General features: G+C 40.6%; 1 protein-coding gene across 2 annotated transcripts in view; it reads right to left on the bottom strand.

Annotated features, from left to right (window-relative positions):
• Nucleotides 1–25,723, bottom strand: part of SHISA9 (shisa family member 9) — a 530,821-nt gene that overhangs the window by 387,083 nt on the left and 118,015 nt on the right. The window lies entirely within an intron of this gene.

Raw genomic sequence — 25,723 nt, 5'->3', positions numbered from 1 at the left:
ATTTAAGATTTTGGGTATTTTCATTGCCGCGTGTTAATGTACATTGTTAATGAATAAAAGAATTTTGGCACCAGGAAATTTGTCTGCAATTCCTTTTAGTAACCTGTAGATGGTGCTATGTGTTTTGCTGGCAGAAAACCTTTGTCAGAAATAGAAATATATAGCTCAATATACAAATTAATAATATAGAATAACATAATTTATATTGTATTTTGATTTTATGTTCTTTAATCAGGAATTGTCTCTAAAATATGTAAAAATATTTTTTTTGCATGGCTTGAATATGTTTGTACTTTGTTCTGTAGGAATCTTTTTAATGTTTCTCTAAAAGCCTGTAAACTGCCTCTTTTTTATAACTGTGCTTTAATATAGGATGAATGTGAGAGACATAACCTGCAGAATACTGTATAATACAGCACGGTAGTTCTACAAACAAGGCGTAAATGAAATAATACAATTTTGAAAATTAAAATGTACTGTTTAAAATGCAGTTTTTAGGCCAAGTAGATTTGAAATGAAAGAAATATTAATATGTCCCTGGACGCTGAAAGAATATAGATACTTAATAAGATATTTACTGAGTATTCTCTTTATGGGAATTGCAGAGAAAAAGAATAAGTGAGTTACTAAACTACAGTATGCAGCCAAGTGTGGATTCATGCTGAAACATAAATGCCATCCTGACCATACTGTATTTTATGCTGCCAATACCAGTACTATGATACTCTGTGAAAGTGTAAATGTGTCAGTACAAATTGCTTTCAACTAACACATGCTATGTACTGTATTATAATTTTAAAAAAACCAGTAACATAGGACAAATGAACCTTAAGAGTATGAGAAATCTGGCATGATAAAGCACTTTGCAATATTCTAATGCCTCTCCCTCAATACAATCTCTACCCTCTAAAATAATGTTAGACCAAAGATCCTCTTTAGGGGTAACCGTACTCCTAGAATTATCTGCCTGATATTAGAATAAAAATTTTCAGCTGGGGCTTATTTATTTATTACAGATGTGTCCACATACATCTTACATCCTTGCGCGTTAAAAAGCCGTTCTAGTCATGCCATGCTGTTGTGTGACTCGGTAGCGCCTAGTGTCTTTTCGTGCATCTTTTTACCTTCAAATACATCTAATTCGCAAAGCGATGTGAATAGGATGCTCAAGCGGTTCCTGCTGGTTAAAATGATTTGCAGCATGCCTATGTTCTCTGTGCGTCTGTGGGTGTATCTGCATGTGAAATGCTACGTTACAGTGTCACAGCCACTGACAATGTAAAATAGCATTTGGCATGCAGATACACCCACAGTCGCAGACAGAATGTAGGCGTGCTGCATATCATTTTAATCAGCAGGAACTGCTTGTGTGTCCTATTCACATCATTGTGTAAATAATACGCATTTGAAGGTATAAAACGTCACATGAAAATACGCTCGGCGCTACTGAGTCGCATAGTACTTACGTGTTATTTTCAACTTGACTTGCACGGAGGTAAGATGTATGAGGACACATTTGTAAATGTTATGCTGTCAGTCACGTTTACTTTATGAAACATTTTGCAAGGGAGTCATTCTTATTCTACCCTCTAAACATGTTAATTTAAATATTATATTATATCTTATTATATAGCATGGACCAACTTTATTGGAACCAATGTACATTTTGAGGAGTCAGATCAAATAAGGTCTGCAAGCTTAATCATTAATACTCTGGATGTAGATATCTTGATGGATTGTAGATATCACTGTACAATGCTGTGAGCATGAACTATGGACCTGAGCATCCAATTTGTAGAAGAGTAATGGATAACCACTGACAAACTGGAAGGAGTTGGCCTAAAGAGCCAGAGAGTTAAATCTATTTTCCACTAAAGTATATCCTATTATCTAAAAGGATGACAGGTTTGACATATTTAAAGTCATTTAAAATTGTTCAATAATAATTATGCAATTGTTGAGCACACAAAGCTACAATTGCCTCAGTAATATCACTCTCTAAATTACTAGTGAGCTTGATGAATTAATCAAAAGTGACACACGCATTTCAGCACCAAGGAGAGCTACTCCAGCACTAATGTGTCACCTCTAGCTGAACCCTTTATGGAGACCTAATTATTTTCGTGTGTAAGCTGGATGTTTCCGATTTAAATATATTCCATCAAGTTGTTGAGCTGTTTCAAAATGAAATGCCTTTGATCTATTGATTGAGTACACAAAAGACAAAAGCTTAGCAAACACGATTTTGGATTTTTCAAATCTAATTATGTATTTTGTTTTCATCACTGCATCAAATATTGAAAAAAATTTACTTTCTGCAGATAAAAAAATTGCTGTATTTGATTTTCATACAGATTCACTCACATATAGAACATTTTGTATTTTGGTTCACAAGCCTAACTTATATCACTGCTTATATTATTTATTGTTTTACTAGCGACCTGCCCTGGCTTCACACGGGAGCAATTTCATCTCGCCACAGCCCCTGCATCTCATAACAATATACACCATATCACCACAGCCCCCTGCATCTCACCACAACCCCATGCATCTCTCAACAGCCTCCTGATTGTTACTCCAGCCCCCTGCATCTCAAAACAGCCTCCTGCTTCTCACTACTGCCCCCTGCATTTCACAACAGCACCCTATATTTCACCACAGTCCCTTGTATCTCACCAAAGACCCCTGCTGCTCACTCCTGCTTCTTTCCACGGCACCCTGCATCACGCCACAGGTCTCTGCATCTCACCACAACCCCCTGCTTCTCATTCCTCCCCTCTGCATCTCAACAGTGTCACCACAACCCCGACTGCTGCTGCCCTGCAGCTGGCTGGGGCCCGGCTACTGGGATGTGCTGGGTAAGGCAGGAGGATTATGGATGAGAGATTTGTATTGCAGCTACTGTAAGCATTATCAGCATCATATACTCTTCGGGGCTGGAACACCTGTGCATATTTCCGCAGCCTCCATTCTCACCCCTACCCGAGCGCTGAGCTATGGCGAAGAGCAATGTCCTCTTTGCATTATGTACCCTATATTTCCTGGGCTTCCTGTTGAGCTTCTTTGCCGTGGTGCCCCTGTGCGAGAACAGTGCTGACTTCCATGGGAGGTGCCTCCTGTTCACCAAGGTGGCCAGAGTCCGCCTCCAGGTTCATCGAAGGGATAGACATTGAAATCCAATGGTTTCTAGCCGTCAATGTTTTTGTTCCGATTGTAGTGTTTTTACCATTTGATGGTGGGTGGTCTGATGTTTGCCATAGTGTACTGGGGGCATACTATTTATAGGTTTCTTGCAATCATGGTAGCATAAATTTGAAAGTGTTGCATGGTGGGACACATTGTGCAGTTCAGTCATATCGGTCCCCATTCTCTTGCCTTTTTTCTCAGATTAGTGTCCTTATTACTCTGTTATAGCATGCAAAACCACTAGTATACAGAATACACATACTTTGTGCTTTAAACGCATTAGCAGTGCATTTAAAGCAATTGCACAGCTTATTTGCATTTTTTGTGGTCGCCAAACAAGGATATAGTATTTGCCATAATGTGAGGATAGCTTAGTGAGGACACCTCTGTATGTATATACAGTATGTATTAATTTAAATCACACCATGATGCATAAGTAATTATCATTGTATACAAGTTTATAATCACAGTTATAGCTGTGGTTAGAAATTGACATGCAGCTTAGGGCATTTTAGAATGTTGCAAATACTGGTCAAGATACTATGGTGTTCTAAAACTAAGTGAATCATGAAAGTAAATGGGCTTGTTATTCCAAAGCGAGTGCACTGTCAAAACGCTGCATATAGAAAATCGTGCTGTTCTAAAACACCCATGTGACAATCCCATAGAGAGTATATTTTGGTTTAATTGTATAAAGTCATTTGAACTATTTTACCTTTGCTTGCATGTCAAAACTGCTCTGTTCACTAGATGCTGCCAGGTAGCTGCAACTACCATCTCATTACACAAGTCACTGACTCAGTAACATGCATAAACTGCCTTGTCAGCAGAAATATATACTACTGTAACAAACAGACGTCTATGAAAAATTGACGTTGAATCTGATTGGTTGCTTTGGGTTACATCACATTTTTTCATACTGTTAACCCTGTACCAGATCTCATAAATATATACTATATCTTTTTTGAATACACATGTGATGTTGATAATTGTTAAATTATTATTATTATTATTATTATTATATATTTCAATATAAACCTGTTGTATGTTATTTTTTCTTTTATTCTTAAGTGTACCCTCCAGTAAGGTCACAATCCTTTTGATGCCTCAGTGAAGCTAGATCAGTGTATTGAGAAGCACCACCTTATACATCCATGTATTAAGAAATGCTACCTCTGTCCTCTCGTCTGTATTAATTTCATACTATGAATGGGGGCCTTGGCAAGGGCTATAAAGGCCAATCCAGGCTTCAGGGGTATTGAATTGGGCTCCACAGAATATAAACTGAATGGCCATATTTTTAATATTCCCCGGGTTAGCAATTTATTGGGCCACTGTTTGCCCTTAATATGACTTACATTGTTTTAGGCATGAATTTCACTGTCAGTATTTTTCATGGGGTATATTAGCCTATATGTGATGAACTGCATCTTATAGTTTGATGGTAGCGGATACAGAAAGATCCATGCCTTCCTGCTGTTGTCTCCATATCATCTGCATGGTGTAATTGAAAACATGATTCATCAGACCACATGACCTATTTCCAATCATTTACTGTCCAGTTCCTGTGTTCCTGAGCAAACTGGAGCTTTCACCATTTTCAGCAGATAACTATGGCGTACGGACTGGCCTTCTGCTTCTGTAGCCCATATGATGTAATGTGCGGCGTACTGGTCATTAAGAGACCATCTGAATTGGTCCCAGATTCAGATTATCTGGAATTTGATGCACTGTTTGCCCGTCTGTGGGACTGAACAAGTCTGCCCACTCTCTATTCCGCTTGAGCATCCTGTAGCCATTTATCCCCACGGGTCTTGCACTCAGACTCAGGTTATTGTCTGCTGGTCAGTATGTGTACAAATGTCACCATTGAACAATTTACCAGTGCAGCCATTTTGCTACTGCTCACACTGCTGCTGTGACCGCGAACAATCTTCCCATGTTCAAAGTCTGTCAGATTGCATCATTTATCCATTATTTTATGAGTAATGCACGTCATTAGTCCCTGCATACTTTCACCTTTTCTTTCCTATACAGAGTCAAACATCCTACAACAGTATTAGCTGCTGAATAGTTGCATAAAATCCCCTGGTGGTAATAATAATTTGGCCACTCAGTGTATACTGGCCCTTTTTGCAGATAAGTTACTAACAGTTTTTACTAACCCAGTGGTCTCTCTGTTGAACTTTATTTTGGAATTTCTAAAATTTGGTCATTTATCAAACTTTAAGATGAACTGCTCTAAATATGTGGCATTGAATTTGAATGCCCCAAGTCTGCAGGTCTTGCAATCTGTGTTTACTTTCTGATAGAATTCAAAGGATGTTAGAAACATCAATTCTGAATCCCTGTTTGGCAGGCATTGCTCTAATTTGAAGAAATGGCAACCCCAGAATTTCTCATGGATAGGTATGACTAACATTACAGAAATTACTTTACCTCCAGCAGTCTTGTACTTCCTCCAGACTCTATCCATCTCAATCCCACCACCACTCATTAGAGATCTACTGAAGGTTGTTTCAATATGCGGATTAAATATTGACAGTGTTTGGACAGACACTCAACAGGCTGACACCAGATGGTTGAAAGGCAATAGGTCGACAGGGACAAAATGTCGACTGGTACAAAAGTTCGACTGACAAATGGTAGACAGTGCAAAAGGTCGACAGGGACAAATGGTCAACACACAAATGGTCGATGCATGTTTTTTTAATGTTTTTTCAACATTTTTAAGGTTAGGGGTTAGGCTCGTGCTGGAGGGTTAGGGTTAGGCTGTGGAAGGGTATAGTTAGGGTTAGGCACTATAGGGAGGGCTTGGGTTAGGCTAGGGTTAGGTTTAAGCACTTGGGGGAGGGTTAGGGTTAAAAAAATGTGTCGACTGTATGCGTCGACAATATGCGTGTTGAACATTTATCCCTGTGGACCTTTTTAACCTGTCGACCATTCACAATGTCGACCATATGTGTGTTGATCATTTGTACATGTCAACTTTTGTCCCTGTCATCCTATTCAGGGGCGTATCTATACTGGATGCAGGGTGTGCGGTGCACCTTGCACCCATATTATTTCAAACTTACCTCTCTGAGGTCCCGTGCTGGGTGTCAGCACTGTACAAAAAGCCAGAAAAATGTCCACCGTGGCCATTTTTACGGCGTTTTGCAAATGCGCAGTAGACTCCGGGCACACTCCAGTGCCCAGAGTCTCCTAATGCTCTGGTGGCCGGCCAGCCGCGTCAGTCGGCTGCCGGCTGCTAGGAAGACAGGAGGGGGCCCCAGATGGGGAATGCACATTGGTCCCCTCCTCTCTAAAGACGCCCCTGATCCTATTGTCTGTCTACTATCTGCTGTCAATTTATTGAGTGTCGATTTAGACACTGTAAATCTTCTATACCTCACCCAGTTGTTTCATCTATCTCCACATTCACCTCTCCATTAACTTCCCCTATGTTTATTCCAGACTTCCCTCCAGGAACAGATCCTTCTGCAAAGAAATACCGGAGTCTCGGGAATTGGACTATTATCATGTGCAGGTTGGTTTAACCAGAATCATGACCATGTACATTAAAGAAGGAGAAGGAAAAAATTACCACTTCATTTATTGGACAATCATTCAATATCTGCTCATCATTATGTGTTTTGAAGAGGGCATTGATAGCTGAGGATAGAAGAGAAGCATGCATCATTTACTGATCAATCACTGTACTCTTCCTATAAGTGCACTGAGGCGCACACCATACACCAAGCACAGATTATGACTAGGAGTATTAAATGTGTAAATAATAAATCTAATAAATTACATTTCTTGCAGAATAAAATAGGAACATGATTTGTTTCCGAGAGCATTGCTCAAAGGTTACTGGTAAACAAGTATGATATATTTTCATGGTAAGTGACCACTACTCGTCCTATTGTATTGACGCCTGTGGATGATCATTTTATTTTTCCAAGCAGAATGCACTGCTTCCAAAATGAGAACTCACCATGATTTGATTATGCAGTCAAATCTTTCCCACACATTTTCCAAATGCAATAACCGTAGCTGGAAATAAATAATTGATTATGTTGATATTGTTCAGTTCTCTGCTACTTATTTTCTAAATGCAATAACCTGACCGAAAATAAATAATTGAATAAGTTGCTATTTTTAAAATCAATTATTTAATTTGATATCTGTCAATGCAAAAATAATGTAGGTGGTATAATGCAACATGGCCAATTTGATGATATTATACAGTCTATGCAGCATATTTGTTTTATTAAACACTCCAAGGAATAAAACAAGCTGCAACAACCAGACATAAAAATAGGAAATCCTCTTCCTTAAGGTCCAAGTAGTTCACGTTGTACTTCAACAACAGACAAGGTTGCTAGCTTTCATTTCAAATTAAATAAACTGACATATCATTTCCACATAGTAGTCTTTCCAGTATGCATCAATAAACATAGAAATATCACATTATAGACTTAATCTCTGCATCACTAAGCAGATACAAGTGTTGTTTACATTTGAATATGTTACTGCTCAATAAACATTTAATCAAATTGTTTGCAAGAGTCTTTAAGCATAAAAGCTGTATTAAAAGCAAATACATTTCATTAAATCAAGGCCAAATTCAAGTGCATTGGACGGAATTGTCTAGTTTGGACATTTAACTTTTGGTGAGCAAAATAAAAACCTGAACTAGACAGTGACAGAGATTTACATTACAGACACAAATGGGGCCTGATTCTCAGTCAGGCCAAAGCAGCAGGAAGTGCGGACATCTGTGGCAGCCAGATTTACTACTGGATGCTAATGCAAGGATCATTATTATCAGTAGTTATAAACATGCCATGCTCAGTGCAAAAGATCAGCCTGAAACAGGCATCCAATCTCTATCCACACGTCTCAAACAAGCACGGAAGTCAGGCTACACACCTACGACACGGTTGTGTTTCATGTGTCCGCACAGTAATGACACAGATGCCACCCAGAAATGCCCATTTCACGTACAGAAAGGTGCATGTGCAGTGTGAGACTGCTTCATACTTACCTATACCTTTTGCATTGTCCTCTCTAGGATAAGCCAGGAGAGGAAATGCAGCGGACCACTATGTGGGTGGAACAAGGCTCTTAATATCATAAGGCCCCAACCCTGATGCGGCAAAATGCAGCAAAATTCGCATAATTTTAGCCTTGTCCCTCCCTGCAGAGCCACGATTCCTTGTAATAGCCCCCTCTTCTGCCCACTTTACTAGGAAATGGGAGGGATGCGGGAGATCCACCCACTCTTCCGGGGGTGTGGGGACTACCCGTAAAATTAGGAGTCACCTGCTTCTTCTCAGAGAGTAGATAAATAGGGATTGCTTCCTTCGCGGTCTGCTGGTGCACTTTTGGACTTGCGTTTGAATCAGGCCCTTCACATATACAGTCATGTATAGTTTCACAGATATGCTTTTCCATACAAACAAAACAGCCAGTCTCAAATGTGAATGAGTACCAGCCACATTTGACCTAATATATGTCTCACATAATTCCTACTACACTACTGTATGTATGTGTTAAAAGAAAAAAGAGTTTTTCTATTCTTCCTCCACTTGAAAGGTAACATAAAAAAACTGTGAACCCTATATTCAAAAACAGTAACTCGGCATACAATTAACTTATATACTGTATGGCTCTATGCCAGGACCAGACTGACAAATGCCAAATGCGCTGTTTATCTGATAGGCCAGTTGTCAGTCAGAAGCTGTGCTTTAAATGCCAGGGCTGATTTTTAGTCCCATCCCGACCCTGCTCTATGCTCACTCCCAGGCAGGGCCATAGAGAGCTGGCCCGGGGGGAGGAGGAGTGGCCTAATCACAGGAAGTGTTACCACCCCCCCCTTAGAATTTTTTAAAAAGCTATTTGCACAGGGGAGGTGACGCTGTGAGCCCCTTAGCCGAGCACAAATCCAAGGGGGGAGCGATCACACTGGCAGAGGAGAGGAGACTGCTGCTGCTGCTCAGTGACAGCGAGTAGTCTACCTGGTCTCCCACTGCAGCCCAGCACAAGGGGAAGATGGAGGGGGGGGGCAGTGTCAGACCCAGGCGGCGTCCAAAAAGCCCAGGTAATTAATACCTGCTTTGCCCCCTCTCGGCTCCCCTGCTCCCATTCAGTTGCCTTCATTCAGTTTCCCCGAATCATGAGCATTTTGCTGGCATCAGTTAGATGCTGTTCAGCACTAATGATGGCATGGCTGGTATAGTTAATGGGGGCATTTTGGTATGCAGATGTACTAAGGTTTGCAAAATTGTGCAAAAGACCCCTCTGTCTAACACCACAATATTTCTTTGAAAACATGCCTGTTCGTGCAAGTGAAATATGCAAGAAAATAGCACTTTCAATTGCACAAAATTAGTGAAATAGTAGAATAATATTAGCCAAAGAGCAGCATCATAAAAATGAATAAGTAGCAAAGAGCATTCAGACTAATCAACATTGCTGTTTAGTCCTAAAACGAATAAGGTGGGTAAACATTGAAAAATCAATTCATATATATATGTATATATATATATATATATATATATATATATAAAATACATGATTTTCCACTTTTAGCCATATTATCAGTCTTCTGTATAGTCAGCAATGTTGGTTAGTCGATAAGCTCTTTGCTACTTTTTTACTAATATTATGCTACTTTTCCCTTTAATATAATGCTACTTTTACACAAATATTTGTGCAATTGAAAGTACTATGTTAAGTATACAGTAGTACAGTAGTAATGCGATAATACAGAACACTCTCAAATGTACAAGATGTGTTGTGCTGAGAGCAAAGCTGAGTAAGGATACATCTGTAATCAATACTAATATAATCAATGGGGGGGGGGAATGATGGTGTTTTCAATGGGGACACATTATACTCATTTCTGCAATACTGCAATTGCACCAATATCCCCCATACCAGTAGTGTAAACAATAAAGTACTCATGTTGGGGGGGCGGGGGGGGGGGGACATATTGTTTTACTTTGTGCAGGTGTTAAAAATGTAAAAAGAGTGGTGCTGGCATGTTGGTGATGCTCTCATTCTACAAAAGATTTGAGTCCCCTATGTTAAAGGATAGTACTACTGTATGGAGAGTTTTTTTTGTATTTTGGTAGCTAAATTACTTGATTGATTGACTAATTTATTGATTGATCACTTGATTGACTGACTGACTGATTGAAATATTGATTGGTTGAATGAAGAACTATAGCTAGAGATAATCTTTGTTGTTTACACTCAAGAATGAAAAATATGTCCCTTCTATAGTAAAATTGGCACAAAATCAATGATATTGACTTTGAGCATTAGTCTTACTGCATTTTGATTCTGATGCTCACATGATGCTCACATTGTTGCTCACAAGATGCTAATGCTGTGGACATAAAAACAGATAGAAGAGGGCAGATAATTTACATATGCTTACTTGAGTTTCAGGCTTACAGGTGTTTTTACATCATGAAAGTACAGTATCCTTTGTTTTCATGCATGCATTTATATTGTCTGGGATGTAGTCAATATGCCGGCGGATGGGATGTGGCCGTTGATATTCCGATGCCGGAATCTCACCGCATGGCAAAATCTTGATTCCGCTATCCCGAATGGGATCATGATACCGGCGTCGGCATCCCAACCACCGGAATCCTGAACTAGGATCCGGGTAAGTATGTGCGTTTAGCTCAGGGAAGGGAGGGTTAGGTTTAAGAACCCAGGGGGGAAATTAGGGTTAGGCACCCCCCGGGGAGGGTTAGGGTTAGATTGCGAGTAGGGGGGTTAGGGTACGGCACCCCCGGGGGAAGGTTAGGGTTAGGCACCCCCCTGGTAGGGTTAGGTTTAGGGTGCAGGATGGGGGGGTTAGGGTTAGGCACCTCTCTGGGAGGTTTGGGTTAGGCACCACTAAGGGAGGGTTAGGGGGGAAAGGGGTAGGGATAGTATACTTACCGCTGATGTTGGGATTCTGCATGTTTGCTTGCTAATCAGCCGCCGGTATTTCATACCCAACCCATATTGTCTACCTTGTATGTCCCTTTTAATATCTGCTATGTGCTTCCCAGGGCACTTACATTTCAAAGAGAAGATTTAAAGCCCCTTAAAAAAGGAAATAAAATATTTGGATCTAAATATTATACCTTTTACTTTTTAGTGTCGATATAAGTAATATGCTTAAATCACAGCAATATCAGCTATAGAAATCACACTCTCAGCTTCCTATAATACAACATTTAAAGCAACCCCCCTTTCCTCCCATTTCTTCAGTACAATACTTTGCTGTACTTGTGAAATATATTGCAGTATATTATGTTGTCCATTATGTTCAGTCTTGGGAGCTGACTCAAACATAAAATATTACCTTTAATTGGATGTTTCTCTGGAGTACTTGATCTTCCCAAGTCTAGTAATATCCACTAAACTCTTGCAATCAATCTTGTTAATCCCCTCCACGGAATCCATTTTGAGTTTTGATTTTTCAAAAGACCAGAAAAACCTTTTGGGTTTGCCTGATTCACCTATTTGTCCCCGGTATAAGGAACACAGTACTGTACATCACATAAAGAATTGCTAAGGAACATGTAATATATGTTATTGATATGTACAAGGCATTATATCTAAATATATATATAATATCTGCTGTTATCCTCCATACATACATTCAGACAATACTTAATACTTCCCGTTACTCCCAAAAACAAAGGTTCCCGCAAATAATTTTTTGGATAAATATGCCCCACAGTACTGTCCAACAAGATTTTAAGATAATTTACAATGTAATTTTAATCCACTCAATCTAACAATAAGATGAACATACAGTCAATGTTGTTAATTTGTTAGATAGCTTTTGGGTGAAATATATTTACTTATAAACCAGTTGCTCGCATGAGTGTTACCCGAACTGTACCCCGAAAAGTAGACGTAAGAGCTGTGCGTCAGGTCATTTCTAAAAAATCTTTTAGAAACAATAATAAGTTAATTTATTAATTATTTCATTATGAATGTGCAAAGGAAATGGTTCCTGCTTTATACCAGTAAATGTATTGCTAAGTACTCTAGCATTCGGTATGAATAGCCGGCCGCCGCATGACCGGCGGATCGAAACCCGGCTGCGGCAGCCTGACAAAACAGCAGAGCCGGCAGCAGAAGTCCGACAGTGCTGGAAATCCCGATCGTCCCTGAGGTAAGTACTTACTAACCTAACAAACCCCCCTAACCCTAAACCTCCTTAGGGGTGCCTAACCCTAACCTCCCCCCAAGTGCCTAACCCTAATCTCCCCCCTCTAAGTGCCTAACCCTAACCCCCCCTTCCCCGCTGCCTAAACCTAAGTCCCCTGGGGGGGTGCCTAACCCTAAGTCCCCCCCCGGGGGTGCCTAACCATAACCCTCCCTCCCCCTAGCCTAACCCTAACCCTCCTGGGGGAGGTGCCTAATCCTAAATCCCCCCCCAGGTGCCCTAAACCTAACCCTTCCCCCCACGGCTGTCCGCTCACGGAGCCCGGCATCCCTTCGATCGGGATGCCGGGCGCCTGTCTCCCGGCGGCGGGAAAATGACAGGCGTCTAGATTTTAGACGCCGGTCATTTATCCCTAGGCGGGATAGTGGATTCGGGAAGCCGGCGGTTGGGATTGTGGCCGCCGGCTTCCTAAACGTATCCCGTACTGTATTTTAACCATAAGATACTAGGACAAAAACATTATTCTAAAATGTATTTCCAAATAAATATATATTGAAACTTTGTGGAAATTCCTTAAATAAATATAAAGATATCAAACAAGTATAAATATATAGTAAGCTAAAAATTATGTTTATACGTCCAATAAACAGGGAAAAAAAGGACACCATTACAAGAATAATTATACTGTGTATGTGGCAGTTTAAGCAGACAACGCTCTTTCTGTTTGTAATGTGGTGTAGAATGTTTCGCTTGGTGTTTTGTAAACATTATGACACTAAGGAACTAATGAACATGTGCAGTTGCGTTTGTCATTACAAAAACCTAAATACATGATTTAGCATTACAGAAATTATACATGTTATCTGTCCCTGCTTCAGTGACATTCTATATATTAAATGACATGTTCATGTGATAATTTATTCAATCACAATATTTTCTTGCTGATTTCAGTACTTTTTTTTGCTTAGGATGCTACTGCAAAGATTCTTATACAAAGTTAGTCTTATATGTATTTGATGAGAAAATAATTTATTTATTATGTATTTCTATGTAAAAATTCTTATGGATCCATTTCTCATTGGTGGCAGGCTACAAAATGTATTACTTAATATCACCGCATATCGCAGGGGTATTTATCCAAGCGAACAGGTTAGCAGTATGTCTATGGGCTAAATGTACTGTACTAAGTGATGGGTTTGGTGTGATTGCTAAAACAGCAGGTATATTAATTGATTTTGACCAAAAATGTGCACAGACCCCTGTGTTTTGGTTCTAAATCATCAAAGTGTTTTGGTATTGGCAAAACCACCCTCACGTGTTTTGGTAAGGTTTTGGTTTTGGACTTATTTTAAAATTTATAAAAACAGCACAAGGCTGCAGGGGGACTGGGAGGGCTGCTTCAGCTGAGTGACAGCAGTCTTTTCACTCCCACTGCATGATGTGCCCACTACCACTGCACTGATATACAGCAGTCAGCGTTATTGGGCAAATAAGAAGTGTTAAGGGCCAGGGGTGATCACACTAATCACTCCCCACATGCATACACTCTTGGCTGAATTGCTTGCCCCATCCGCCTCTGGGGCGTGAACATTTTTTCACATTAGTTTTGGTAAGGTTCATGGACACCACTCACCTTGATTTGACTATGCCCCCATCCCCCCAGTACCCAGGCCCATCCTTTCTCTCTGGACCTGCCTGTGGTCTGCTTCTATAATGTTAATTGAATTGTACTTATTATAATAAGTAGAGTAGCATACTGTAAGTATTCTTAATATGTGTAGAATACCTTCTATTCCACAGGGGTTTCAATATACACCACCAGCAAAGAGAACATGCCATGATGGGTTGTCATTTAGAAACTGTTGGTGATTGACGGCGTCTTCAGTTTAGACACCAAAACCACCACTTAGTGTATACTCCCAATTAGACCTGAAAAACTCTGCCAATCTGTGGCGGTCTCTGGTGGTTTTGAAATGACAACAATCCCGCCACATAGTAAATTTAGCTCTATCAAGTATAATAACTAAAGGTCGATTTGGGCTTTTTGGTCATTAGTTTTACAGACCGACCATTTACTAATGATCAATAAACCAACATTAGAACACCTAAAAAATAGCTTATCAATATTGATTTTTTTTTTCACATAGACAAGTACTGTATAGGAGCCACAGATTTACTAATGGTCAGTTTTAAAATCAATCAAATCCGACTATACAATGACAGCAAACCCACCCAAACAATACACCTGCCTATGGCAGGCGACTTTGGCTGAAACCTTGGACAGATCACTGTGCAGGATTTGTTAGGTTAAAAAGTCCACAAATGGTTAAAATAATAAAAAAGTATGGGGATTCCCCCCAACTGCATAACCAGTCCCGGACCTCTGAGCCTAGGCTGGTGTAGGTAAAAAGGTTGAAAAAATGGCATGGAGGTTCTCCTTATTTTCCAAAAACCAGCACTAGGCTGAACCAGCTGGGGAGATAATGCCATAGCAGGGAGACACACAGCATGGGGTCCCACAGCCAACACCTTAACCAGCACCAAACTGGTCAGCCCAGTGCTAGAATCCTTGGGGAAGTGGAGGCCACTCAAAACCAAAAAATCGGATCCCTCCTCCCCAGGGACAATCAGCCCTGGGCTGAAAGTCCCTTGTGGCAGGGGGTGTGGGGGGTAATGGATATTAAATAGTTAACTTCTATTGTTTTTTACAGGTGGCATATATGTCCCAGCAAGCCTGCCCCGGCATGATGGCAGTTGTGTACAAGTGCCAGCATGCCTGGGCATTAAGGGCCCATAGGCTCATAGGCTTGGGCTGTTATGCATTTGGGAGGGGACACCACACTTTCTCTTTTTAACTTCAACAGACTTTAGGGCAGGCAAAAACTACGGACATTGATGTTGTGTGTCAATTGAACTTGAACCCGATATATATGGCAAATACTCTTTTTTTTAGATAGCAACATACTGTCTATTGTATATCCATTGATAACCGTCATTTTGGAATAGAACCACAAACCAACGGTTAGTAAATTTACCCCTTTGTCTTTACAGTCCGTTTTGACACTGCTTACACAGGGCCGTAAGGCCGTGCATGTGCAGTATCAATTGGTGATCACGGAAAAGTATGGAGACTGCAGGAAGGAATCACTCCATAGGGACAGAGCAGCCAATGCCATCTGAAGGTATCATTACATAATGGGGCTAAGCTCATGCAAGGAGATTATGGGTACCTGTATGTTGTGAATGTTTACTGCATAATCCAATGTTCTAGCTGTCTATTTGCATTGTTTAATTTACATTTCTATTTGGTAAATTTTAATGAATTCAACAAAATTGTATTTGTGCTTTATTTAACTACCTTTTTATATGGATGTGACTTTCATTAATAACTATCAAGACTCTTGTGTACAAATAGTACAAATAGGGTAATACACATGAATACAATTTTTTTAGGCATGACTATTAGTATGTAAGTAAAAATCACAAATAGGTCCAGCTATAAATGTACATGTACATTTACATTTACATGTATAAAATAGACAGAATCATTGATAACAAAAAGAAGAAAGTAAAATCAGCTTTATTACTACATACTAATAAATGGACCCCACAGTTCTAAAATTACATGATGTTCTGTCCTAAAGTTATGATTACAGAAACTGTCAGCATAAAAAATATGAGCGCGAGCTCACACTCGTCCTTCTTCCATGCTATATTTAAATACATTGTAACAGGATTATTGTGTCCTAAGAACTCCTCTACCAGTCTTCAATTAATGAGTATAATAAAATTGCTGCTTGCATATCTCAGAGCATCATATAAATGGTGTGATGTGTAATGTAAATCTGCCAGATGAGCACAGTATAGACTTTAGTCTACAGACACGGGGGGGGGGGGTCTAGGGGGCAACCCCACCCCTCCTGAACCCAAACATGAGAGAGGCTCCATGGCCAATTCACAGGAGGAGCGGAGGTGCGATGTGTAGTCAAATGAAAGACTGCATATTACATCTGTAATACCCTCCACTTAATTGAGTCCCTCTACTTGTAGTCCTCACTAGCGGTGGATGTCACTGACTCTTGGCCGGTTCTTTCTACCTTCTTTCTCATACAGAGAGGCAAGGACCCCATTTCCTTTGACGTATTAAATTACACCGTACTTTCAAATAGTCTAAGTTTTATTAGCCTATGCAATTTTAGCATGCAAATCTAGCAGAGTTAAATAAGTCACTATTTTACTTTGGAATGTAAGTTAAACAGATATAAATATGTCAAAGATTCAATTTCACAATTTGAAACAAACATATTTCAGCAAGACAGTTTCTATTATGTATAAATCTGAGAGTTAAACTTGTTACCTTAAACTAACACTATTCTTATACAGTGTAAACAATACAACAATTACAATCTGTATACAGTTTTTTAAGGGGGCGTCTTTAGACACTTACGATTGCACTTTGTCATAGCTCGCTAAAACATAGTGGGCGTCCTTAAGCGACACAGTGCGAGCACTTCATTTAAATATCCGGCCCCTTTTTGCAAGCGAGCGACCGCAACTTGCGAGAGGATCTGAATGGGCTCCTTAGTCTTTATTGGAGTCCCTGCAATGTGAAGATCAAGCTGCTATATATGAAGAAGACTTATTTGTTTTGTACATCCTTATTTATACTGCAGCTCCTAATATATGTTGTGCACAATGGATTCAAGCGCCTACCCTCCAACATGACTCGTTCCATTAGGTACAAAATGATCTGCTCCTGGACTTCCCACCTAATGTATGACTGTAGTCACCTGTGTTGAACTAGGTAATTGATGAGACAGGTGTGTCACCATAGGTGGCTGCAATCATAAATTAAGAGGCAAGTCCAGGAGCAGAGCATTTTGTACCTAATGGTCATGTTGGAGGGTCTGCAAACATGCAAGTTCTGTACCTTACTAGCAGTTCCAAAGTCTGTTTTAGAAATTTCTCAAGGCTCACTGGGTCCTGGTGGAGCTGGGCTGTATATGCAGATGAGCAGTATCATGGGTACCAAGCAGGTGTTTCTTGAGCAGTCAGTAGTAGGGGACGGAGTCTCACAATTGAGCTGCAAGGGCTTCCTAATTGTGGCTTAACTGGATCCTGTAACTGACAGGTAGCAATGATTACATACTGACAGGGATGTAATATGGGGAATAGTAATCTTATAAAGTAGAGAACCACTTAGGAAAACAAGAGGGGCTGAGCTGCTTTTACTTGTCAGCATTCACTGCAAAGCCTGCAGGGCAGAACTGCCTTTATTACCTTTATTAGCCAGTAACAGAAGGCTATGCCTCGGGGCCAGACCTGAGGAGCAGTCACTTAACCAACAAGGGCTTTGGGGCTGGACTGACTGACAGGTGGGCAGAAGTGCAACGCTCTGGTACTGGGGATCTTTCCTCACCCAGCTGCTGTCACTGAGATGCAGCTCCACATACACAGGCACAGCTACCAGCAGCACCTCAGCACTGGGGCCAGACCACTCAGCGGGCACCTCAGAACTTCCTGGTGCTTCACCTCTCACAGCCGACAAGTCACTGCCCGCACTGCCACCCTGACAGGCAGCACTCTGGCAGTGCAGCTCCTGCTGCTCATAAAGTTACCTCAGCTCTCTGGCTAGGTGCCAGGATGTTTCCCGCCAACAGCACAAGCAATATCAAATTCTCTCTCAGCCCAACTGTCAATGGCTTTCTCAGCTGCAGTGTGTCAGGGGAATGGGGGAGGGGAACCCCTGCAGAGTATCTCACAGCAACATGTCCTCAATGCAGCTCATACACAACAGTTTATTCAAAACATAGGTAGTACCTATATATATATATATATATATATATATATACTGTATATATATATATATGTACATATAGGAAAGCCATACAAGTTAATTTTTTAGTACAAGAGTGGTACCACATGTATTTAAACAGACAGTCTTTGGTTTGGGTACCACATACCCTTAGTGCAGTGCAGGAACAGGACAGCAGCAGCCTTTTCATGCTTTATTATATGCAGCCCCTCCAACTCCCCACCTTCCTGGTGGCCAGCCTCACCGTTAACATGATGATGGTGCTGGCTGCACTGCTGCTGTGGTCCAAGGCTCCTCCTCCCCCCATCACAGTGCCTCCATCCCTGGGACTCCCAGCCTTCTCCTCACTGTGGTGTTGCCTTCATGTAGGGTTGGCAATTGACCATCAATGATTCAAAACCATCAATGGTTTATGGCCGATGTCGAATACAGAGAGCCACTGGTTCTTTGCCATCGATGGATGAGTGGGAGATGATTCTTTTTTTTCCCTGAGTGGGACAGAGCTTAGCCCCACCTCCAGTGCCTGCTAAGCCCCAACCCTGTTCTTGATTGTGCCTGCTAAGCCCCAACCCTGTTTTTGATTGATCCGTGGCCTGCCGTTCCCCACCGCCATGGTGGCCATGGATGCAAATCATCGATGGTTCACCATAGATGGGTTTTGTGCCATTGATGTTAACCACCGCTAGACCTATCGATGATAACTATCGATGGACACCTCTCCAATGGCCATCCCTATTTCCATCTCCTCCCCGTGGTACCTCCTCCTCAACCCCAGTGGCTCCACACCCAGGACTCCTTGAAGACTTCTCACAAGGCACACACCAGGACAGTTCTACCTCAGATCTGAATTCCCATTGGCTGCAGCAGGAGCACCATGGCAACAGAACATAGAGAAGATATTCTGACCCAGCAACAGGTAAATTATAAGGGGGGTTAAAGGGTATAGCTAAGGACTCAGTGATTTAGGTGCTACAAAATTAGATTATATCTTGCCCCCCAACCTAAAAACATTATGACGCCCCTGCACACAGTATAGATTTTACTCTATACTTTGCCTATCACACTTTGTTTAGACTTCCTTGTCTTAGTGCATTTTATAGAATACTACACTTATACATCCAGACATGACTACGGTTCACAAGAGCCTCCAGTGTTCACATTCTGTATAGCAATGAGCTGTGTCTTCTGATTAGCACAATTCACAATAATCACAGACATGGGAGGCTGGGAGTTACAGATAAAAGGCATCATATTGCATGAATATAGTGATCTATTTCTCTGTGTTCTGAAGTGACTTGTTAATAACATCTCTTACAAGGGGCACTGATCTGTTCCAACTGACATTTACCCAAATTCAGTTTCTGCAGATTGTTCCACTGCAGATAAAAGGTAAGAAGCCAGTGCCTTTAGCAGAGAAGCATACAATTTATATTAAATCCAAGCAGTGCTTTGCTATGTTTATGACTTGCTGTAAGCCACACATATATCACAGTCAGGAAAAGGCTTAATGAAATGAGGCTGTTAGATGCATGTCCTGTCTCAAGTCATTTTCAGTAAAGCCGGTCATAATGTATGACCCCTGTCTTTGTTATAAATGAACTACACAATGCATTTTAAAACAATACCCTGCTGCCGGGGTACTAATATGATATTGTTAGACACAAATGCCTCATTTCAAGCTTTCATGTACAGATCAGGACCCAATTTATATACAGTAAAATACTTCAACAAGCAAGGTGCCTTTGGTTCCACTGGCTCTGCCTACAAGAATGAGATCATAAATGCACCAGATATATTATATTTTAAATATATATATATATATATATATATATGTGTGTGTTTAAAATTTTCACTTTGCACAAATGAGTGCCATGAGAGGGATCAACAACACAGCATCTTGTATCAACCGGTGTACAGTACAACATGATATTCATTGTTGTACTGTAACAACTGTAACGTGGCCATAATATCTCTTCTTTTATTTAATCCACCTTTTAGAAGAGGTATATTTAAAATAGGTGTGGTCTGGGGAAGAAATTGCACAGACAAGATCGGGCCAACTTCCTTTTGCTGAAGGCATGTGGCTCTGCACTTCCTGCACAGTGAGGAAGGGAATGCCAGACTTCCCTTTACCTTGAAGCACAGTTTAATTTTGGAGCCTTGTTGGGTCACATCCTCAGCATTTTGGGGCTTAAAAAGTTGTGCTCTGGTGTTTATAAATTTACTGCAGAGGATGGCCTGATGATGCAATAAAAATAAATAAATAAATGAAGCTTTGCTTATTACTACAAAAATCATTTGATTAGTACTAATAATAATAATATTATTAAATACAGTAACAAACATATGATCATGAATCCTGAAAATACTATATTCTAAACGGTTCTGCCATATTGTGCTCAGCTGTGTCCAACCCCCAATGGGATGTAGTCGGTAACCCGGCGTGCGGGATGCCGACGGTCTGAATACTGGCGCCGAAATCCCAACAGGTCGGGATCCCAGCACCAGTATCCGGACCACTGGCATATTCTGACCAGCGGCATCCCGACAGCCATGATTTCATACCCAGCCCCATGTAAAACACATTGTGTTATGTAGAATATGAATCATAAAATAATAGGTCTGCATCTCACATACTGGCTCATTAGTGTCATTCACACATTGACCTTCTGGGGGTAGTCATTGTCTATCCTCAATAGATTACTATTTAACAGGTATTCTTCAATCAGTTCTACAGTATAACAATAGAAATTTAAATACAAAATTGTACAATTGTCAACAATTAGGTCTCAACAAAAAGTAATTGCATTTACTATACTTGTTTGCAAAACAATTCTTTCACCATTATAATGCAGGGTGTATAGGAAATGTCCTACTCTAGCACTAATAGGGCACATTTCCCGCACAAGACGCTGTTTATTCTTCCATTACGGGTCATTCTTCTCTTACTGGTTACTTTATTTTATGCATAACCTGTAATCCACGTGTAGGTTGACCCAGGTGTTTCTTGAGCAGAGAGAGAGACAGATCTACATTATCCAGTGTCTGTCATATTAATGTACATCACATTTTAGGCTGCATTTTCAGTCACATACACAGCTACCACAGCGTGGCAGATGTAATTATATGTATTATTATATATTTACAAATCTACTGTTACCATTTCGTGTCTGGAAGATATTTTCATTTATCTGAGCTATAGTAAAGACTGACCCACACTTACACATACAGTAGAGACGCACACTCATTATTTACCACCTGCATTGTCTGAAACAAGGGATCTGCCAGCACCTTATTAAAAACTTGTTTGTCAAAGTAATATAAAAGCATTTCAACTACTTTTGTAAAATTTGTTAAACTTTTATAACATAGAGTGTCACTGTAGTTCACATCCAAATGCATTTTATTTACTGTCATCACACGGAAATGAGCCGCTGACATTATATTGCATCAGTGTATAGTTAATATTTAATTCTCAGTCATATTCTGTGAACAAATTCAACCAGGCTATAATGCATATCAATTGATTGCAATTGATATACAGGTTGAGTCTCCCATATCCAAATATTCCGAAATACAGAATTTTTTTGGCATGACTGAGATAATGAAACCTTTGATTTTTGATGGTTGAATGTACACAAACTTTGTCTAAGGCACAAATTATTGCAAATAATGTATAAAATTACCTTCAGGCTTTGTGTATAGGGTGTATATAAAACATAACTGAATTTTATGTATGTACACAAACTTTGTTTGAGCCACAAAATTATTGAAAATATTGTATAAAATTACCTGCAGGCTGTGTGTATAAGGTGTATATAACACATAAATGCATTCAGTGTGTATATTTGGGTCCCATTCCCAAGATATTTCATTATGATATGCAGTTATTCCACAATGCGGAATATTCTGTTATCCAAAATACCCCTGGTCCCAAGCATTTTGGATATTGGAGACTCAACCTGTAATACATCTCCCCTACCACAAATGGATGCCTATTAAGTGTTAACACATTTTCAACATTTTTGTGATCTTTATTAAAAAATAATAATTGCATTTAAATTGATTGGATTGTACTTTTGCAAATGGATTTATAATAATATAATAATATTGTAAACTTTTGCCATTTATGGAAGGCCGGGCATATGCAGACTTCTGTCTATGGGCCTGATTCAGAGCCGCTCGTAAGCGGCCGCTCATTCGCTCCGAGCGATGTTTGATGAACTGCGCATGTGTACGGATCGTTATACGCATGCGCGAACCAGTCAGTGCGGTCGAAATTCATGTGCTCGCAAAATAGCGAATGCCTGATAATTTCAGTGACAGGAGGAGGCGTATGTGGGTGGTAACGGGGGAAGGTGCTTGGAAACGGGGAGTGGAGATCCGAGCGCCGGCGTGCTTAAAGGTCAAAACGGGCGTTTTAAGGGTGTGCATAATTAAAACAGCAGCATCATTGACCACGTCACTGGGTTATTTTATAGCCAGAACTGCTCGCAAAATTGTGGTAGCAAAAACCAACCCCAAGAATAGCGAGTAGTTCATACCCTGGTCGATGTACTCGATTAATCTAATAAATAGCAGACATGACGTAGGATGCGAGCGGCCAGGGGGGCGTATTTTTTAAAAAAACGACCGCAAGTTTTGTTCGCTCGTTCAGACCTAGAGGTGTGAACAGACCGCAAAGAGCGAACGGTTGATTTGAATAGCCACCCCTATTTTCTGGAAGAGCGAGCGCTAATTGCATCCGGCTCTGAATCAGGCCCAATGGCCAGAATCACTGCATCATCAGGCTTGAATGAGCAGTGCAAATACATTTCCACACAACTCAGAAGGAAGCCAGCCAGAGACAGTAGAATGCATAAGCTTTGTTTTCCAAGCAGGGCTGTAACAAGGGGTGTGCGTTGCCGTCGCATAGAGTGCAGTGTCTTGTAGGTGGCACCATCGCTGCCCATGGCCAGAATCGCTGCTGCAGTGCAGCCTAGAGCGCATTTTGGAAGCCTGTCTGTGCAGCCGCTCGGGCAGTGTTGCACTTGCCGGTGCTGGTGGCCCCGAACCTTTGTGCAACATAATGATGTCTTGTTCTCAGGTTGTAGAAAAGTGCTAGACACATAGGATCTGATTCTTATTTGAGAGCAAAGCAAAAAAGACCAAGGATGCAGACATCTCTCAGGTTATCACATTTCACCCCGAGTACCTTCAGAAAAGACCATGTTGCGCTATATGAGAGAGACGCATTTAAAATGTACACAAACATTTAGATTTCAGAGGTGCGTGTCCAACTTATATCTAATTTACATTGCAAAAATAAAGTTTTTCTTTCTATACTTTGCTCCCAACTCTGAATCAGACCCAGGGCGGGATGTACTAAGCATGGCATCCGCAATGCGGTACATCCCGCCTCTCATCGGGTACAAACCGCGGTTGATTACCGTGATATGTACCTAGAATATCGCAAAGGACAGCTCTCCGGGGCGGGAAGTATTAAATGCAAAAATGCACTTTTTGGGGGTTTACCGCATACCCTATACGTACTAAGCAACGGAATGCGATGAATTCCAGTGCTTTGTCCTGATGGGTAACGCCTATGGCTTTCTTTTTGGGACGATCCCCCTAAGAGTGATCCAATCGGATTCCTCCCATCACCCCCCACAGCCTTCTGCGGATGTATAGAAGGATGCCAGAGGGACTTCTGGGTGTTAAACCCAGAAGTACCTCTCTCCGAGGGCAACGCAAAGGACAGCTCTTATCAAAAGAGCTGTCCTTTACGATATTCTAGGTACATATCATGGTAATCAACCACGGTATCTACCCGATGAGAGGCAGGATGTACCGCATTGCGGATGCAATGCTACGTACATCCCGCCCCCGATAAGAGCTGTCCTTTGCCCCCGGAGAGAGGGACTTCTAGGTTTAACACCTAGAAGTCCATCTAGCATCCTTCTGCGCATGTGGGCTGTGGGGGCTGATGGGAAGGATCCGATTGGGTCCCTCTCAGGAGGAGCATCTCGAAAAGAAACCCATAGGCTTCTATTTGGTAGCGCCACCTGAAAATGGCGTTACCCATCGGGACGAAGATAATATGGGGTATGTGGTAAAACCTCCAAAAACTGCATTTTCGAAGGTTTTACCACATATTCCCCTTTAGTACATCCCGCCCCCACTGTTCTTAAGAGTTTATGTAGTAAGTGGATACAGATTATATATGTTTTATACTGTACTTAGCTTATTTCATTTATTGAGGAGCCAAAAATTCTAAGGAAGTGAAAGACTGAATGTAAATTAGTTTTAAATGTAATGCAAGATACTGTTAGGTAGCTACAGGGTACATAAAAACAATATATATGGAAAGGCATTTATCTGAAACATTCAAGATGCAACACTTTACAATGAATGATGAATTATTCCCATTTGTGGAGCTTAAGTGAAATTCTCTATTACTCACACAGGCACTAGGGTAAATTTCATCAAAAGCCAATTAACCTAATGGTATGGCTGTGGACCGGAACCCGAAGCAAACATGGGGAGAACATACAAACTCATATAACCACAGAACCCATGTCCTAGCACTGTGAGGCAGGAATGTTAACAACATATCCCAATAATTCTAGACCAGGCCATACTCCAAATCATGTCACGCCCCTCCTCCAATGCAATGAAAATGTACCTATCCCATTCTCCATTTCAATTATTATTATTATTATTATTATTATTTTATCCTTTATTTATATGGCGCCACAAGTGTTCCGCAGCGCCTTACAAAGTACATAAACAAATAATTTGACAACTGACTTACAGTACATAGGACAAGGACATGGATAATATACATTGATACATAAGTGACCATAACACCTAGATATGCAACAGAGCGTAAGCAACCAAGTGTTAGGTGCCCTGGAGGGGGGTAAGAAGTAGGCAAAAGTAAAGTAAGGAGAAGCACAAGAGGGCAGAGGCCCTGCTTGTAAGAGCTTACAATCTAAATCAATAAGACTAATATCATCTAAGAGAAGATGGGCTATGCCCACTCAGGCTTTTACCACTTTTGTAAAAAAAAACACACATTATGGGCCTACTTCTTCTATACGAATGTCATGGGAAATAAACCCATGTGAGGAAGGGTTTCATATTAGGTAAATACTTTAAGCCAACAAAACAAACAAAATGAACAAGGTAAATAGATGAAAATAATTACTGTAATAAAGGAGGAGGATGATATATTAATGTAATCTTAAATAAAGAGAATAATAGTTCATGATGAAGTGTTTTATTTTGCAATGCAAGTATCAATTAGCTGAAATTTCAAAACACATTTAATATCATTTTAAGAATATAGTAAGGATGAATAATTGGTAAATTAAACTTTACAATCACCCACGTCAACTAAATAACAGCAACAAAAACCAGTTTGCACAAGTAGGGTTAAACTCATTACTATTCACAGCGCTTCACTTCCAGCAAACAGAAAAAGCAGATTGCAGAGTAACTACCTACTACAATTCCTAATTGAATACAAACCCAGCAGGACTTTAAAAAGCCGGCAAGGTTAAAAGGCT

Source organism: Taudactylus pleione, unplaced genomic scaffold (genome assembly GCF_031769625.1).
Source record: "Taudactylus pleione unplaced genomic scaffold, aTauple2 ptg000149l, whole genome shotgun sequence".
Lineage (NCBI taxonomy): Eukaryota > Metazoa > Chordata > Amphibia > Anura > Myobatrachidae > Taudactylus > Taudactylus pleione.
This window is presented reverse-complemented; position numbering and strand designations above follow the sequence as displayed.